A 19,524-nucleotide genomic window follows, 5' to 3' on the forward strand; every position below is an offset into this window, starting at 1 on the left:
TCGATCGAATCCTGGCTCGCGAGTGCGGGCCTGGAGCTAGCGGCGCAAAAGACGGAGGCAGTCCTGATATCGAGCCGGAAGACCGTGGAAACGGCCGAGAACCGAGTTGGCGGAGCCGTGATCAGATCGCAGAGGTCAATAAAATACCTCGGCGTTCTGATCGACACCCGGCTATCGTTCAAGGAGCACTTGGAGTACGCCCAGAAGAAGGCCAGCAAGACGGCAGGAAGCCTCTCGCGGATACTCCTCAACACAAGAGGACCTAAGCAGACCATCAGGAAGCTGCTGACTAGCGTCGCAACCTCCCAGATGCTGTACGCGGCACCGGTGTGGGCTGAAGCCGTCGAGACCAAGACCAATTTCTACCTGACCCAGGTGCTGAGCGGGCATGGCTGCTTCCGTAGCTACCTAAAGAGGTTCGGCCACGAGAACGAGGACGGCTGTCCGGAGTGCGGATCCGGCGTACAAGAAGATGGCCGCCACGTCGTCTTCGAGTGCCGAAGAAAGGGCAGCGCTGGAGGCGGTAGCAGGAATGGAGATCAGTGTAGGCACGCTGGTGCCGCTAATGCTGGAGAGCCCAAGGACGTGGGAAGCGACGGCGGAATTCGCGGCGAAGGTGATGAAGTCACTCAGGCTCCTGGAGAGGGGCAGGAACGAGCGGATGAGCTAAGCGGCCTGCCACTGTGCGAAGCAATGCTTTGCGGCAGTACCGCACAGTGAGGGCCACGGTTTCGTCCGCGAGAGAGGATGAGATAAAATTGCACACTATATACTATAGTTGTAATTGTTATTTATAGTTGTAAATAATAAATAAATTATATTGAATACAAAAAAAAAAAAAAAAACACCCGGCATGATGCCATACACACACACACACTCCACACACACTCACACACGCACACATCACCCGGATCGTGCCTGGAGTTTGGCGTTCACTGGGCTCCAGACGCCCAAAAGTCCCGGCAGCCAGCCCGCCGCAGGAACTTGGTGGTAAGGGGAGGGGGAATCTCTCACCTCTCTTCCCAGCTAAACGCCTTCCACTTTCACTACTCTTTCGCGGTTTCCACTTTCCACGAGCCTTTTTTCCCCGCGTTTTCTTTTGGCACACACGCACAGCTGATCGCAGCTGATCGTAGTGTTGCGCAACGCCAACGCAGGAGCTTCTACAGCCGCGCTTAACAGCACGACACATTTAGTGTTGGAAAGCGCTCGCGGCCAAGCTTCCCGCCCTACCTCTAGTAGTGTTGGGAAACGAGAACAGCCCGCGCAAATTCGAAAATTTTAATTAAAAGCTAAGCCAAGTGTTGGCCTTTTAATTTAACCCGCAACTTGCACGAACAGCTGAAAGGCCAACCTACACGGTCCCAGTTTCCGCACCTGGCCCCATTTGGGAAAAAAAAGGCAGAAGGCCGCGGATCTGGCCATCATCCAACCCCTCCGCTGCGGCGGCCTCAAAAGGGGCTCTGGGGACCGAGAAGGAGCGGTATAACTCCCATCAAGCATCCGCTGGGGGAAATCCCTGTGCACCGAGGGATCCCAAAAAAGGAGCAGGTGCGAAGAGCAAGGCTAAGCCAACAGGCCGGGACGATGAGACCCAGGCCCTAGCGATAGCGAGAGCCGAGGAGGAGCTCCTGCTAAGCTTCCAAAGGACGAAGCAAAAGGTGCACCACTCGCCACCCGCGGGCAGCAACGAGACGCACCCGATGTCAGCGCCCCCGAAAGTGCATGCGCCGATATTCACCTTCGGCGAAGAAGATAAAGAGGTGGCCACTCCCAAGAGATGCCGCGATGCAGCGAGTCCTGATGGAAAGCAAACGGGGGCTAACAAGAAGCGAAGGGTCGAAGCAAATACGGCCGTTCTAGTGGAGAGACTGGGCGCAATGCTGGACGAAATGGTGACCTAGTTCACCGACACGAAAGGCAACAACAAGAAGGTGGTCCTCCACGTTACGCAGGGGACGATCGACGCGATGATCGTTATGAAGAAGCTGCAGCTTGAAATCAGCGCGTCATTGGCCGGCAGCCACACCAAGGGCACCACGGCTTGCGCAAGCCAGCAGACCACCCCCACGCTGTCTGGCACGGCCCCTAGTGCTACACCCGCGAGCAGCCGTGTAACTGTGTGTCAAGCACAAACCAAAGCCCAAAGCCCCCCACGCAATGGCGGAGAGCAGAGCCCAAAAAGGGGAGCAGGCCCCTCGCACCATGAAGCCCAGGAAGCAGCGCTCCGATGCTATCCTAATTAAGTGTAGGGAAGGATCCTATGCAGACATGCTGAGGATTGTTAAGACGGAGCCCTCACTCCAAGGACTCAAGGAAGGCGTGCAAGGCCTGCGAAGGACTGCCAATGGCGGACTCCTTGTACGGATGCAGAAGTCCCTCGACCCATTCACACGGCAACTGCAAGCGGCCCTCAAAACGGCCATCTCCGGCAAGGCGGAGGTGACCGTCATGCAGGAGACGGTCCAGGTGGAGATCCGTGATCTTGATGACTTGACCAGCGGAAAGGAAGTCACAATGGCACTATTTGCCGGAGAGGACTGCGACATCCCAAGCGACGCTGCGTCCAGAATGCGGAAAGCGTTTGGAGGAACGCAAATTGCGACGGTAAGCCTGAGACCCGAGCACGCGCGGAGACTGCTCGAGAAGGGCAAGATCCGAATTGGATGGGTAGTATGCCGCATCCGGGAGAAATTGGAGCCGAGGCGCTGCTATAAATGCATGGGCTTCGGTCACACCTCGGCAAGATGCCGCGCTTCTGAAGCTAAGTCCAAAGCCACACAGGAAGCATGTTTCAAATGTGGAGGCACCAGCCACAAGCACTATACGTGCCAGGGCAAGCAAGTTCTTTTTGTTGTTTTTAGCTATAGCCGAGTCTTTGATTTTTATAAAATCGAAGCCGGCTATGACCTCAAGTCTGCAATTACGAATGCTAACTTTATTATATTTGTTATTTTATTATTTATTTAGTTATATTTTATTATATTTAATTATTTTATTTGATTTTATTAATTGTATTTATTTTATTATTTATTTAATTTTAGTATTTTTATTATTTTATTCAATTATTTTATTTTATTTTATTTCGTTATTTTATTTAATTATTTCGGCGTGTGTACTAGGCTTCTGCGTTTTTGAGATCGCGCAGGATCCGCTTTGTTTTTAACTCGGCTACAGGATCACGCAGGATCCTCTGGGTACCCGTGGTATTTTTTTGTTGTATCAAAGGCTCTTCCCGTTGAGGTCTTTAAATGCGACGGCGAAAGAATTTTCTAGGCACTGTCCTTGAAGGATATTATTAAATTCGAAGAAAAATATTCAGGTGTCCTCGAGGGATGTTCTTGACCACGGAAGGATCTTAGTCACTGGCGTTTTGCGAAAAAAAAAATATTTTTCCGACGGCGGAAAACTTGAGCGATCTGATGACTATGATAGTTCGTCGGTGATTAACTTCTTTTGCCCAGTGTAGCTTTATTAATTGCTGCCCACGGTAGCAGCGGCGCAGCAAAGTGACAGATCGATAGCGGCAGAGAGCGTCCCTCTGCCGGCGTTGACGCGGGCGGAGATGCAGCGAAGCTAAGTTTTGGAGGGAATATTTCTCGGGCGTACGCAAATAAAACGACAGAGCGATAGCGGCAGAGAGCGTCCCTCTGCCGGAATCGACGCGGGCAGCGAATTCAAATTTCAAGCGGTGCAGCGAAGCTAAATTTTTTGACGGGAATATCCAGCGTGGCAATCTACGTAGCCAAGAAGGAATCTTGGAGCAGCTACTGTGAATCGCTTGAAAGAGTCAAAGACACGGCGAGGCTAAGTAAAATCCTATCGAGAGGACACACAAGCCCCACGCTCATAAATAAACCCGACGGGACAGGAAGTACGTCAGCTGAAGAGTCACTGGAAATCCTGCTGAATACGCTCTTCCCAGGAAACCAAAAAGAAGAACTTAGAATAATGGTAAGCCAGGGGGCAGACCAGCAGCTACAAGTAGAAAAGATCATCACCATGGAAATAATCCATTGGGCGATAGATTCCTTCGACAAGTACAAAAGCCCGGGTCCAGACGGAGTAATACCAGCAATGCTACAAACAACAAAAGCAAGCACGGGAAAATGGCTGCAAGCAATCTTCCAAGCATGCATTAAAACAGCACACATACCACTTCCATGGAAAGAAGCGAGGGTAGTCTTCATACCAAAACCAGGAAGAAGGGGACACATCCAAGCCAGGATTATAGGCCGATAAGCCTTACCCTTTTCCTAATGAAAACACTGGAACGGATCATTGATATCCACATCAGAGAAAGAACGGAGAAAACCATTTTCAATGCGCAACATGCGTATAGGAAAGGCCGATCCACGGAAACAGCATTACACGAGGTAGTGCGATACATAGAAAAGGCTCTACTTTTCAAAAACTACGTCATGGCCACCTTCCTGGACATAGAAGGAGCCTTTAATAACGTCAATGCGGATTCCATCCTGAGCTCCCTCAACGGTATAGGAGTTGAAGGAGGCATCAGGGCATGGATTTGCGCAATGCTGACGAGCAGGAGGATAACAGTCGAACTGAGTGGCACTCATCACACAAGATTTGTGAAGAGGGGCACACCTCAGGGGGGAGTCCTGTCCCCACTGCTCTGGCTGATAAACATGGACGACATACTAAGAACACTAAATAGCGAAGGAGTAAAAGTGGTAGCATACACAGACGACGTAGTCCTACTCACTTCAGGACCATTCCCCGACGTCATCAGCGAACTAATGACAAGGGCACTCACGAAACTCAATGCATGGGCAAGAGCCTGCGGATTGGGCATAAATCCAAGTAAAACGGAACTAATGCTCTTCACTAGGAGAACTAAGGTCCCAAGATTCACAAAGCCAAAGATAGATGGCATAGAACTAGAGATATCACAGCAGGCAAAGTATCTGGGAGTGATACTGGATGCGAAACTCTCATGGAAACAAAGAAACAAACAAACTAACAAGGATACAAAGATCGGCATGCGCAGGAGCCACGGGAGCACTGAGATCATGCCCCGCAGCGGCGCTGAACGCCATCCTGAACATAATACCGATAGAGCATTTCATCAGGAACACTGCAGCACAAGGTGCGGTACGACTTAAGGCAAGTCAAAGCTGGAAAGACTACCACACCGGACACTGCAGGATTCAGACCAATAAACTATCGGACGACAGTAGACAAAGACTACATGACAACCGAACTGCGATTCGGTAACACATACACCACTATATACCCTACAAGGGAAGACTGTGTGACGACACGACTGGTCGCCACAACCTTATAAATATATATATGTCGCAGATTATTTTGTTAATTAAAATTATAACGATTTTTGTGGGTACACACTTGTTTAATTTATTATTGCTTCTCTGTTCTTTCGTGCGAGGCATACACTGTTTTGCCAACGTAGCCTGGGCGTGGGTATGAAAGAGACGGATATTGTTTTCTGAGAACTCACCACACCTGCGTGTGTGTTGCAAGGTAAAGTGGAGTTGAAAATGAATGACACTGCGTTTTTGAGTGGCAAGCAGATTGGTTGAATAATTGAAGAATCATGCCACGCGCCAGGAAACGTTTCGCCGAAAGTCCTGTTGAGGACTCCGATGCTGGATCGTCGTCATCAGAAGTGGGATTACCTCCGCGTCCAGCCCATGATGCAAATCTTCTAACAATTCTGGAGCTGCAAAACCGTAATTTCGCCGTGTTGATAAAGCAAGTACAGTGCTCTCAAAATGAACGAAAAGAGGCAAAAACCATTGTGCTGCCAAAGTTCAACCCTGATTGTGCAGGATCAGACGCGCTGTCCTGGTGTTCAACAGTCGACTACATATTGTCTGAAAACCAGCTCGTGGGCAGCGCTCTTGTAATGGCCCTCAGCAAATCATTGGAGGGCACCGCATCTCACTGGCTCTCGCAGACATGTTTTCCCGGCATTACATGGACGCAGTTTCGAGAATTATTTTTGCAATATTTTTCCGGAACTGAAACTTTGGCCGCGACTGTTATGAATTTGCTAAACGCACGCCCAAAGGAAGGAGAGTGTTTGTCGTTATATGGGAGCAGAATGGTCACCTCACTAATGGCCCGCTGGAAGTCGCTCAGCGTTGAGCAGATTGCAGTATCCGTCACGTTGGCACATGCAGCTGGCATAGATACACGGTTGCGCCGTTTGGTTTTTACGACAGACATCAAAAGCCGAAATGAGCTGCATCAGGAACTGAAAGCCTTTTCGTTTGACGCCGGACAGAGACAGCATTCGAGTGACAACGTATCGGCACCAGAAGGAAAAAGAGACACGTGTTACAACTGTGGCAAACCCGGCCACAAGAAGGCGGAATGTCGCTTTAACAAAGAGACAACTCATTTGGAGCAGCCCCGTAATCAAAAATCTGGATATAAAGGAGCAAAAGATCTATCATCCGTGATCTGTTATAAATGTGGAAAATCTGGACATGTTTCTACGGTATGCCCGGATCGTCAGAAGCGTTAACTGGTCACGAGCAATACAATCAAAGATGCGAACATATGCACCGTACTTGACCCATAGGAACGTTGCTGCAGTTTGGTGAGTCGTTCCAATTTTACTTCGACTCCGTGTGTCCGCTCATCGAAGAGACTGTGTTCTCGAGATTATTAAAAATAAACAACAACAATATGTTTTGATTTGTGAGCGTTATTTTGATGTCTTATTTTACGTAGCTCTACGTAGTTCATATTAAGTACGACGCTCCGATTGGTTGCGAAATTTTGAGTAGGGGCATCGGCGTAACAATTACATCAAGCGCACTTATGGTTAATGAAAAAAAAAATAGGAAGAGGACCGTTTTAAGTGACAGAAATATTAGGAGATTGGTATAGACTTGAGGAATTAAATAATAATTATTGAGACGTATGCCTGAGAAGGGGATTACCACGGAATTTGGTGGTGATGAAGAGAATTGGATGATGAAGGTGGTGATGGAGAGACCACGGAATTGAATGATGAAGGTGGTGATGAAGAGACCACGGAATTGGATGATGAAGGTGGTGATGGAGAGACCACGGAATTGATTGATGAAGGTGGTGATGAAGAGACCACGGAATTGAATAATGAAGGTGGTGATAAAGGTGCTACAGATCAAGCCGGTGAGGGCTGTGATTTTGAAGTAGAATGAAGACGTGTCATGACACGCCCGAATAAGTTCCAGGTTTCAGAACTTTATGTGCAGGTGGGTGCCCGAGTTATGTGGTTCGCCATTTGTTGCAGGAAGGCTGAAATTTTGGTAACGTTCGATGAATTGTTATTTGGCCGGCCTGTGGACTAAGTTGCGAGCTATTTCGGATGGCCGGTTTGTCTGGAAATGAGCTGTGGGCTAAACTAACTCAATTATTGACTGGCCAGTTTATCTTGTGGATGACTGTGTGCTAGTGGTTGGCATGATGTTTGAAAACGAATGAATTGTTTGGACTTAAGTTGGTGGTAATCCGGATCTCATGGCATAAGTTGTTTAAAAGTAAGAAATAAGAAGTCTAAGAGAAAACTTTAAAATAGTTTGTTTGATTCTGATTCTGAAATGATCTAAGAAAATGTAATGAAGAAAGAAGAAGAAATGTAATGAAGAAAGAAACTTGAATGAAGATAAGAGAATGAATTTGTAAAACCGTTATGTTATAGACTCACGAGGACGTGAGATATGTCAGGAAGGCCGTGTCGCAGATTATTTTGTTAATTAAAATTATAACGATTTTTGTGGGTACACACTTGTTTAATTTATTATTGCTTCTCTGTTCTTTCGTGCGAGGCATACACTGTTTTGCCAACGTAGCCTGGGCGTGGGTATGAAAGAGACGGATATTGTTTTCTGAGAACTCACCACACCTGCGTGTGTGTTGCAAGGTAAAGTGGAGTTGAAAATGAATGACACTGCGTTTTTGAGTGGCAAGCAGATTGGTTGAATAATTGAAGAATCATGCCACGCGCCAGGAAACGTTTCGCCGAAAGTCCTGTTGAGGACTCCGATGCTGGATCGTCGTCATCAGAAGTGGGATTACCTCCGCGTCCAGCCCATGATGCAAATCTTCTAACAATTCTGGAGCTGCAAAACCGTAATTTCGCCGTGTTGATAAAGCAAGTACAGTGCTCTCAAAATGAACGAAAAGAGGCAAAAACCATTGTGCTGCCAAAGTTCAACCCTGATTGTGCAGGATCAGACGCGCTGTCCTGGTGTTCAACAGTCGACTACATATTGTCTGAAAACCAGCTCGTGGGCAGCGCTCTTGTAATGGCCCTCAGCAAATCATTGGAGGGCACCGCATCTCACTGGCTCTCGCAGACATGTTTTCCCGGCATTACATGGACGCAGTTTCGAGAATTATTTTTGCAATATTTTTCCGGAACTGAAACTTTGGCCGCGACTGTTATGAATTTGCTAAACGCACGCCCAAAGGAAGGAGAGTGTTTGTCGTTATATGGGAGCAGAATGGTCACCTCACTAATGGCCCGCTGGAAGTCGCTCAGCGTTGAGCAGATTGCAGTATCCGTCACGTTGGCACATGCAGCTGGCATAGATACACGGTTGCGCCGTTTGGTTTTTACGACAGACATCAAAAGCCGAAATGAGCTGCATCAGGAACTCAAAGCCTTTTCGTTTGACGCCGGACAGAGACAGCATTCGAGTGACAACGTATCGGCACCAGAAGGAAAAAGAGACACGTGTTACAACTGTGGCAAACCCGGCCACAAGAAGGCGGAATGTCGCTTTAACAAAGAGACAACTCATTTGGAGCAGCCCCGTAATCAAAAATCTGGATATAAAGGAGCAAAAGATCTATCATCCGTGATCTGTTATAAATGTGGAAAATCTGGACATGTTTCTACGGTATGCCCGGATCGTCAGAAGCGTTAACTGGTCACGAGCAATACAATCAAAGATGCGAACATATGCACCGTACTTGACCCATAGGAACGTTGCTGCAGTTTGGTGAGTCGTTCCAATTTTACTTCGACTCCGTGTGTCCGCTCATCGAAGAGACTGTGTTCTCGAGATTATTAAAAATAAACAACAACAATATGTTTTGATTTGTGAGCGTTATTTTGATGTCTTATTTTACGTAGCTCTACGTAGTTCATATTAAGTACGACGCTCCGATTGGTTGCGAAATTTTGAGTAGGGGCATCGGCGTAACAATTACATCAAGCGCACTTATGGTTAATGAAAAAAAAAATAGGAAGAGGACCGTTTTAAGTGACAGAAATATTAGGAGATTGGTATAGACTTGAGGAATTAAATAATAATTATTGAGACGTATGCCTGAGAAGGGGATTACCACGGAATTTGGTGGTGATGAAGAGAATTGGATGATGAAGGTGGTGATGGAGAGACCACGGAATTGAATGATGAAGGTGGTGATGAAGAGACCACGGAATTGGATGATGAAGGTGGTGATGGAGAGACCACGGAATTGATTGATGAAGGTGGTGATGAAGAGACCACGGAATTGAATAATGAAGGTGGTGATAAAGGTGCTACAGATCAAGCCGGTGAGGGCTGTGATTTTGAAGTAGAATGAAGACGTGTCATGACACGCCCGAATAAGTTCCAGGTTTCAGAACTTTATGTGCAGGTGGGTGCCCGAGTTATGTGGTTCGCCATTTGTTGCAGGAAGGCTGAAATTTTGGTAACGTTCGATGAATTGTTATTTGGCCGGCCTGTGGACTAAATTGCGAGCTATTTCGGATGGCCGGTTTGTCTGGAAATGAGCTGTGGGCGAAACTAACTCAATTATTGACTGGCCAGTTTATCTTGTGGATGACTGTGTGCTAGTGGTTGGCATGATGTTTGAAAACGAATGAATTGTTTGGACTTAAGTTGGTGGTAATCCGGATCTCATGGCATAAGTTGTTTAAAAGTAAGAAATAAGAAGTCTAAGAGAAAACTTTAAAATAGTTTGTTTGATTCTGATTCTGAAATGATCTAAGAAAATGTAATGAAGAAAGAAGAAGAAATGTAATGAAGAAAGAAACTTGAATGAAGATAAGAGAATGAATTTGTAAAACCGTTATGTTATAGACTCACGAGGACGTGAGATATGTCAGGAAGGCCGTGTCGCAGATTATTTTGTTAATTAAAATTATAACGATTTTTGTGGGTACACACTTGTTTAATTTATTATTGCTTCTCTGTTCTTTCGTGCGAGGCATACACTGTTTTGCCAACGTAGCCTGGGCGTGGGTATGAAAGAGACGGATATTGTTTTCTGAGAACTCACCACACCTGCGTGTGTGTTGCAAGGTAAAGTGGAGTTGAAAATGAATGACACTGCGTTTTTGAGTGGCAAGCAGATTGGTTGAATAATTGAAGAATCATGCCACGCGCCAGGAAACGTTTCGCCGAAAGTCCTGTTGAGGACTCCGATGCTGGATCGTCGTCATCAGAAGTGGGATTACCTCCGCGTCCAGCCCATGATGCAAATCTTCTAACAATTCTGGAGCTGCAAAACCGTAATTTCGCCGTGTTGATAAAGCAAGTACAGTGCTCTCAAAATGAACGAAAAGAGGCAAAAACCATTGTGCTGCCAAAGTTCAACCCTGATTGTGCAGGATCAGACGCGCTGTCCTGGTGTTCAACAGTCGACTACATATTGTCTGAAAACCAGCTCGTGGGCAGCGCTCTTGTAATGGCCCTCAGCAAATCATTGGAGGGCACCGCATCTCACTGGCTCTCGCAGACATGTTTTCCCGGCATTACATGGACGCAGTTTCGAGAATTATTTTTGCAATATTTTTCCGGAACTGAAACTTTGGCCGCGACTGTTATGAATTTGCTAAACGCACGCCCAAAGGAAGGAGAGTGTTTGTCGTTATATGGGAGCAGAATGGTCACCTCACTAATGGCCCGCTGGAAGTCGCTCAGCGTTGAGCAGATTGCAGTATCCGTCACGTTGGCACATGCAGCTGGCATAGATACACGGTTGCGCCGTTTGGTTTTTACGACAGACATCAAAAGCCGAAATGAGCTGCATCAGGAACTCAAAGCCTTTTCGTTTGACGCCGGACAGAGACAGCATTCGAGTGACAACGTATCGGCACCAGAAGGAAAAAGAGACACGTGTTACAACTGTGGCAAACCCGGCCACAAGAAGGCGGAATGTCGCTTTAACAAAGAGACAACTCATTTGGAGCAGCCCCGTAATCAAAAATCTGGATATAAAGGAGCAAAAGATCTATCATCCGTGATCTGTTATAAATGTGGAAAATCTGGACATGTTTCTACGGTATGCCCGGATCGTCAGAAGCGTTAACTGGTCACGAGCAATACAATCAAAGATGCGAACATATCGACGCATTTTCGCGAAAGTATCGTATGTCGAAAAATCCAATTTTACAGGAGAAGCTTTTTTGTGCTTTAATCTCTTAGGAAGCACTATAGAAAAGACAAAATTGAAACTTAATTTTTATCGGAACTATAAGGTTTTCAGTTATAATATTTCACAGGGTAATGAGACATTAGGTACCTAACAATTTTGCATTAAAATCTCAATTTCGAAAAAAAGCGACATACGATACTTTCGCGAAAATGCGTCGATATGCACCGTACTTGACCCATAGGAACGTTGCTGCAGTTTGGTGAGTCGTTCCAATTTTACTTCGACTCCGTGTGTCCGCTCATCGAAGAGACTGTGTTCTCGAGATTATTAAAAATAAACAACAACAATATGTTTTGATTTGTGAGCGTTATTTTGATGTCTTATTTTACGTAGCTCTACGTAGTTCATATTAAGTACGACGCTCCGATTGGTTGCGAAATTTTGAGTAGGGGCATCGGCGTAACAATTACATCAAGCGCACTTATGGTTAATGAAAAAAAAAATAGGAAGAGGACCGTTTTAAGTGACAGAAATATTAGGAGATTGGTATAGACTTGAGGAATTAAATAATAATTATTGAGACGTATGCCTGAGAAGGGGATTACCACGGAATTTGGTGGTGATGAAGAGAATTGGATGATGAAGGTGGTGATGGAGAGACCACGGAATTGAATGATGAAGGTGGTGATGAAGAGACCACGGAATTGGATGATGAAGGTGGTGATGGAGAGACCACGGAATTGATTGATGAAGGTGGTGATGAAGAGACCACGGAATTGAATAATGAAGGTGGTGATAAAGGTGCTACAGATCAAGCCGGTGAGGGCTGTGATTTTGAAGTAGAATGAAGACGTGTCATGACACGCCCGAATAAGTTCCAGGTTTCAGAACTTTATGTGCAGGTGGGTGCCCGAGTTATGTGGTTCGCCATTTGTTGCAGGAAGGCTGAAATTTTGGTAACGTTCGATGAATTGTTATTTGGCCGGCCTGTGGACTAAATTGCGAGCTATTTCGGATGGCCGGTTTGTCTGGAAATGAGCTGTGGGCTAAACTAACTCAATTATTGACTGGCCAGTTTATCTTGTGGATGACTGTGTGCTAGTAGTTGGCATGATGTTTGAAAACGAATGAATTGTTTGGACTTAAGTTGGTGGTAATCCGGATCTCATGGCATAAGTTGTTTAAAAGTAAGAAATAAGAAGTCTAAGAGAAAACTTTAAAATAGTTTGTTTGATTCTGATTCTGAAATGATCTAAGAAAATGTAATGAAGAAAGAAGAAGAAATGTAATGAAGAAAGAAACTTGAATGAAGATAAGAGAATGAATTTGTAAAACCGTTATGTTATAGACTCACGAGGACGTGAGATATGTCAGGAAGGCCGTGTCGCAGATTATTTTGTTAATTAAAATTATAACGATTTTTGTGGGTACACACTTGTTTAATTTATTATTGCTTCTCTGTTCTTTCGTGCGAGGCATACACTGTTTAGCCAACGTAGCCTGGGCGTGGGTATGAAAGAGACGGATATTGTTTTCTGAGAACTCACCACACCTGCGTGTGTGTTGCAAGGTAAAGAGGAGTTGAAAATGAATGACACAGCGTTTTTGAGTGGCAAGCAGATTGGTTGAATAATTGAAGAATCATGCCACGCGCCAGGAAACGTTTCGCCGAAAGTCCAGTTGAGGACTCCGATGCTGGATCGTCGTCATATATATGTAAATACTACCCTACACTTTAAGCTTAAAACTACTTATGTACATATTATACCTAAGATTAAGACTAAGACTAAGCACACACACACACTCACACAGATCAACCGTATACGTACTAAGTCGAGTTTTAATCGTGCTCCGAAGTTTTATCCTTTAAAGCCGGTTAAAAGTGCTAAGTTCTTCCTGGAAAAGGAACAGAAGTGTAGTGCGAGATTCCCGGCGTCAGTGGTACATACCCGGAACGTTCCTGGATTTCAAACCCATCAGGCCTCAGGTGCCCAACAAATCTCGGCACCCAAACCGCCGCAGAAGCTTGGAAGTAAGGGGAGGGGGTACTCTCGCCTCTCTTCCCAGCAAACGCCTTTCTTTTTTCACTCCACTCACGCTTTCCACCATCCACAAGTCTTTTTTCCCCCGTTTCCCTTTTGGCACGCATATACAGCTGATCGCGGCTGATCGTAGTGTTGAGCAACGCTAACGCAGGAGCTCCTACAGCCGCGCTTAACAGCACGACACTCTTAGTGTTGGAAAGTGCTCGCGGCCAAGCTTCCCGCCCTTCCGCGATTTACATTTGATTCAAAATAAATAAATTAAATAAATAAGTAAATAATTAATTCTATTAGTTTGATTAGCCTGACTGGTCTAACTGATTTAATTGGTTAGATTGACTTAATTGATTAATTTGATTGAGTTGATTGACCTAGTTAATTATTGATTTGATTAACCTGATCGATCTTATTGGTTTGATTAATAATTTAATTGATTTAGTTGACTTGATTGATTAGTTGCTTTGTTTGATTTGATTTGTTTAGTCGATTTGAATAAATTATTTTATTTAATTTAATTTAAACTGACTTAATTGATTGGATTGATTTTGTTGAGCTGGTCAACTTAATTGATTTAAGTAATTTAATAAATTTTATTAAGTTAAATTTGTTTGATTGGTTTGGTTAGTTAGATTGTTTTAATTGGTTGATTGAATTAGTTGGCTTAGTTGATTGGTTGGTTTGATCAGTTGGAATTGTTCTACTAGTTGGTTGGTTGCCTGATTTAATGAATTAAACAATTAAATAATTATTAACCCGAGGCCGTGTAAGGTCGCGCTGCTGGCAGGCGGAAAAGGTCTCGGATCTGACCAAGCTCCGATTCCCCGCCTAGGCGGAAGAGGTAAACCCCGTCGTGGGCGGAACAGCACTGGCGGGGTCGCCATGTGCATCGAGGGAAGAGGAAGAGGCAGCGGCTTTCAGCAGGAGCAGCAAGCTCGCCCGATCGCCACAGCTGCACAAGACCCAAGGAGGGCAGAGCTCAGACTCTACGCCGCCCCCCAAGAGGTCACGACCCTGCAAGCCCGGCTGGTTCACCAAGAACTACGCCGGCCAAGAAATGCAAGGCGTCAGTAGAGGCAGCTTGCCAGCAGGATCTCCAGAAGATGGGAAAATTGCTGCATGAGGTTTCATTGAAGATGATGGACAAAACGACGCGTCACATCACCATATCCTTGAGGGAGATGATTGCCAAGGTGAAGTCCCTGCACTCCAACATCCTTGTAGCAAACAGAACGGCCGCGGCAGGTGTCAGCGACAGGCAGGAGAGCCGGGTCGCGAATAACCTGTGCCGGAATAGCGCCCAGATCACCCAAAGCGCGGACAAGGAGCAGCAAAAGGCGACCGCCTGGAAAAAGGAGGCATCGGTCCAAACCGAGCCGTGGAGAAGGCCAAGCCAGCCAGAGGCGCCGGGATTACCCGCACCGGTGCTGGCCTCGCCACTCCCTCGTCTAGCGCAGCAGAAAAGCGCAAAGGTGCCCAAGAAGCCCCGTGCGAAGCCACCAGCGGCTGTGCATGTTGCATCGGAGCAGCATAGGCCAGCCCGGAAGCCTGTGAGCCAGGAGAACCCCGAAAACGAATGGAAGGTCGTGGCGAGGAAGACCAGAACAGCGCGTCGCACTCGGCCAGACGCTGTCATTTGCTACGCGAGCGGCAAGTCCTACAGCGAGGTGCTCGCAATGGTGACGAGGAGAGACGAAAAGCAGCTGTTGGACCTGGGACGCTGTGTGTCAAAGGTTCGCCGAACCAACAACGGCAACCTGCTCCTGGAGGTGGCGAAGGGTAGCGCCAAGAGCGCCGCGACAATGAAGGAGAACATCGAGAAGGTGCTCGTAGATTCAGCGTCAGTGCGCGCTACGACTGAGGACTCAAAAGTCCTCGTCTTGGAAGTGCGCAACATCGACAAGATCGCGACGAAGCAGGAGGTCTGCGCCGCCCTCGCGGGCCAGTTTAACTTCGAGGCGGAGAGGGTGAAAGTGCGGAGTATGCGCCGCAGCTTTGCAGAAACCCAAACTGCAATAGTCAGCCTTCCCGTATCCCTTGCCAAAGCCGTCCTCCATCATGGTGAAGTTCGGATTGGATGGTCCATCTGCAGGATCCGGGAACGACTTGGTCCCGTGAGGTGCTTCAGATGCCTAGAACCAGGGCATATTGCGATCCACTGCAAGGGCCCTGTGGACAGGAGCTGTTGCGGCATTAATTGCGGCGAGCCGGGACACAAGGCGGCCTCGTGCAACAAGGAGCCGTCATGCTTCATATGCGCTGCGGCTGGAAGGAAGGAGACGAGGCACAAGGCAGGCGCCAGGGGATGCCCAGTCTCAGATAGTGGAAAGGGGAATCTTCGACCTCCATGCAGTTGATTCAACTCAATCTGAACCACTGCAGGGCAGCGCAGGATCTCCTGTCGCAGACGGTTCGAGAGCTTGGCTCGGAGGTGGCAGTCCTAAGCGAGCCCTTCAGGGTTGGTAGCAACCGCGACTGGGCCACTGACCTCTCTGGCAAAGCGGCCCTGTGGAGCTGCGGAGCGTATGCCCCGGAGATGCGCGACACCAAATCAGCGGAAGGGTTCGTTCGGGCGAACATTGGCGGAACCTGGCTATACAGCTGCTACTTGGCACCCAGCCTTTCACTGGAAGCGTTTGGCAGGGTACTGGACGAGCTGTGCAGCGACCTGCGTGGGAGGAGCAACGTGGTGGTCGGCGAAGACTTTAACGCCTGGGCCATGGAATGGGGGTCCTCTCGGACCAACGCCAGAGGTCGAGCGGTGCTGGAGACCTTCGCCTCCCTGGACGTAGTCCTTCTGAACGAAGGCTCCCGGCAGACCTTCAGCAGGGCTGGGGTGGGCTCGGTAATCGACCTCACCTATGTCAGCAGTGCGCTGGCCAGCCGCGCCCGATGGAAGATCAGCGAGGCCTATACCGCCAGCGACCACGAGGCTATCGAGTGCTCGATAGGCGCCGCGCCTCGCACGAGTGGGTCCCTTGCCGGTAGAAGCCTGAAGCCCAAGAAGGCTCCGGGGCCAGACGCGATTTTGAGTAGAGCAACCAAGCTGACTCTATCGCTGCTGACGTCCGAAGTTGCCGGCCTGTTGCTGGACACGATCGGCAAGGTATTCGAAAGGGTGATCTCAACCCGGCTGAGCCAAGCCATCGAAGCCGCTGGTGGACTCTCCCCGGAGCAATATGGCTTCACGAAGGGAAAGTCTACGCTGGACGCCATTGCAAAGGTTGTCAAATTGGCGCAGGATGCCATTGCCGGAACCAGGTGGAAAGGAGGAAGCAAGTCCTACTGCCTGGTGGTCACCCTGGACATCAGGAATGCCTTTAACTCGGCAGACTGGAGCCGTACGCTAGAGTCCCTGAGGAACTGTAACATTCCGGGGTACTTGCTGAACGTAGCTCACAGCTACTTCAGCAACAGGGTACTCATGATGGACACGAGCATGGGTCCCAAAGAGCACAACGTCTCAGCCGGAGTCCCGCAGGGCTCCGTCCTGGGTCCTCTCCTTTGGAACGCAATGTACGACGGCGTGCTGAGGCTTTCGATGCCAGTCAGCACCAACCTGGTTGGATTCGCGGACGACGTCGCTATAGTGGTGGTAGCAAAGGAGCTAGCATCTGTGGAGGCGCGCGCGGACACGGCCATCCAAGCCGTAGAGTCGTGGCTGGCGGTTGCAGGTCTGGAGCTGGCGGCCCACAAGACGGAAGCGGTCCTAATCTGGAGTCGGAAGCGGTGGAGACTGCTAGCGTGCTGGTTGGAGGGACGAGGATCCGGTCGCAGAGGGCGATCAAGTACCTGGGCGTCATCATCGACACCCGGCTGTCCTTCTAGGAGCACCTAGAGTACGTCCACCAAAAGGCCAGCGGTACGGCTGGAGCGCTCTCCAGGATGCTGCCGAATACTAGAGGTCCAAGGCAGTACACGAGGAAACTCCTCTCATCTGTGGTGACCGCGCAGATCCTGTACGCGGCACCAGTTTGGGCCGAAGCTGCTTCGGTCAAAAGCTACATGCGAGGAGTGGAGCCGACCTACAGAGTATGCGCTATCAGGATCGCGTGCACGTTCCGGACTATCTCGGAAGACGCGGCACTGGTCATCGCAGGGCAAGTCCCACTGGTGGAGCTCATCCGGGAGAGGAAGGAAATCTTCGCAGCCATGCAGAACAGGAGGGCACTGCCGTCCAGAGCAGAGCTAAAGGTTGCCGCTAGATGGAGGAGCATAGAAAACTGGCAGTCCCAATGGGACTCCTCTTCTAAAGGCCGTTGGACGTACCGACTCATCCCAGACATAGCGCGATGGGTAGAGAGGTCGCATGGGCAGGTCAACTTCTACCTGAGCCAGGTGCTAAGCGGCCACGGATGCTTTCGCCATTACTTAAAGCGCTTCGGCCACGAGACGGAGGATTGGTGCCCGGAGTGCGGATCTGGCATTGTGGAGGACGCGGAACACGTCTTCTTAGAGTGCCGGAGGTTTGGCCTGGAGAGGCAGGAGCTAGAGGAGGTAGCTGGATCCACGATCAGCGCCGAATCCTTGGTACCGAGGATGCTCGAAGACCAGAGAGTGTGGAAAGCGGCAAACTCATTTGCCGCTTGCGTGATGAAGACCCTCAGGACCCTGGAGCGAAGGCGGAAGGAGCGGCCGGAGTAGGGGCTTTTGCGCCCGCGAAGCAATGCCATGCGGCGGTACCGCACGACGTGAGTCCGTACTTCTACTTCTGTAATCAGTAGAGTAAATTTTTGTAAATGTAAGATAGTAAATAGTGGAATAAATCTCGAATACAAAAAAAAACTCACACACACGCACACCCGGCATGAAGCCATACACACACACTCACACACACACATCACCCGGCATGAAGCCAAATAAACCCCGCGAAGGGAAGTTCAAAAAGAGCACTAAGCTTTGAAGTTACGCGCGCAAGTGGCAACGCTGTCGGCGATAGTATCAGCATCTGGCAACGCCAAGATCGATCGCGGCAGCGCTGCCGGCAGGAATTAGGTCACGGCCACACTGCGGAAATTAGGTCAATTTAATCCTTGAAAAATTCTTAATCGCGCAAGTCGTGACGCTCCACAAGTGAAAAGTCTAAGTGCCAAAACCGCGTGTCCGCGTCGGGACCAAATTATCCTGCAGAACCTCTAAGGACATCCAGCCAGGGTGAGCATGGCCGCCGGCCATTAAATATATTGGGAATTTATCCCACCCCGCCGCCAGAAGTTATTTTATCAATAAAATTACCTAATTAGAAAACATGTGCTTAAACCAAACTGTGCGTTTTCCCTGTCTTCGTTCGCGGTCCGGCGCCCCTCGCCGGCAGTGACCAATTCCCCTCCTGCTTTCCCCGTAGCACCGGAGTAATTCCGGGTGCGGGCGAAAGCCGGACGGGAACAGGAGCCCGTGGCTGCTGGATTTTTCCGAGCCCGGACTTGCAGCGAGGCCGCCGGTCCCCTTTCCCCCTTGCCCATCAGAGAGCCCTCCCGCTGCTGGATTTTTCCGGGCGAGGATCTGGGGTTGGTCGCTGGATTTTTTTCCGAACCAACTGTCCCGCTGCTGGATATTTCCGAGCACGGACGCAGGCATCGGCTGCTGGATCCCTCCGAGCCGTTGTCCTGTCCCAACGGACGCCGCGCTGCTGGATTTTTCCGAGTGTGGGCGTGGCTGCTGGATTATTCCGAGTCCTCTGAGCAACCCTGCCGCTGGATTCTTCTGGGCGAGGATTCGGGGCTGGCTGCTGGATTTTCTCCGAGCCAGTGGACCCGCTGCTGGATTCTTCCGAGCGTGGACACAGGCCATTGGCTGCTGGATTCCTCCGAGCCTTTGTCCTGCCCCGAAGGCGGCCCGCTCCTGGATCACTCCGAGCGTAGGCGTGGGCGTGGCAGCTGGATAATTCCGGGTCGCTCGTCCCGCCGCTGGATAATTCCGGGCGCGGAGGCGGGCTTGACCGCTGGACTATTCCGGGTCGCCCAGTTTCCCTGGCCAAATAATCACGTGCAAATATTTTCTTCCCCATTTTTCCTCGCTAGCTGGCCAGAAAATTATCGGCGCTTCTCCGTTCTGGGTGTCTCACAAATTATAAATTTTGTGAGGGGACTCTGGGCCGCAGAGGATCACCCCGGCT

This window comes from Drosophila kikkawai, chromosome 3R (assembly GCF_030179895.1).
Source record: "Drosophila kikkawai strain 14028-0561.14 chromosome 3R, DkikHiC1v2, whole genome shotgun sequence".
NCBI classification, from domain to species: domain Eukaryota; kingdom Metazoa; phylum Arthropoda; class Insecta; order Diptera; family Drosophilidae; genus Drosophila; species Drosophila kikkawai.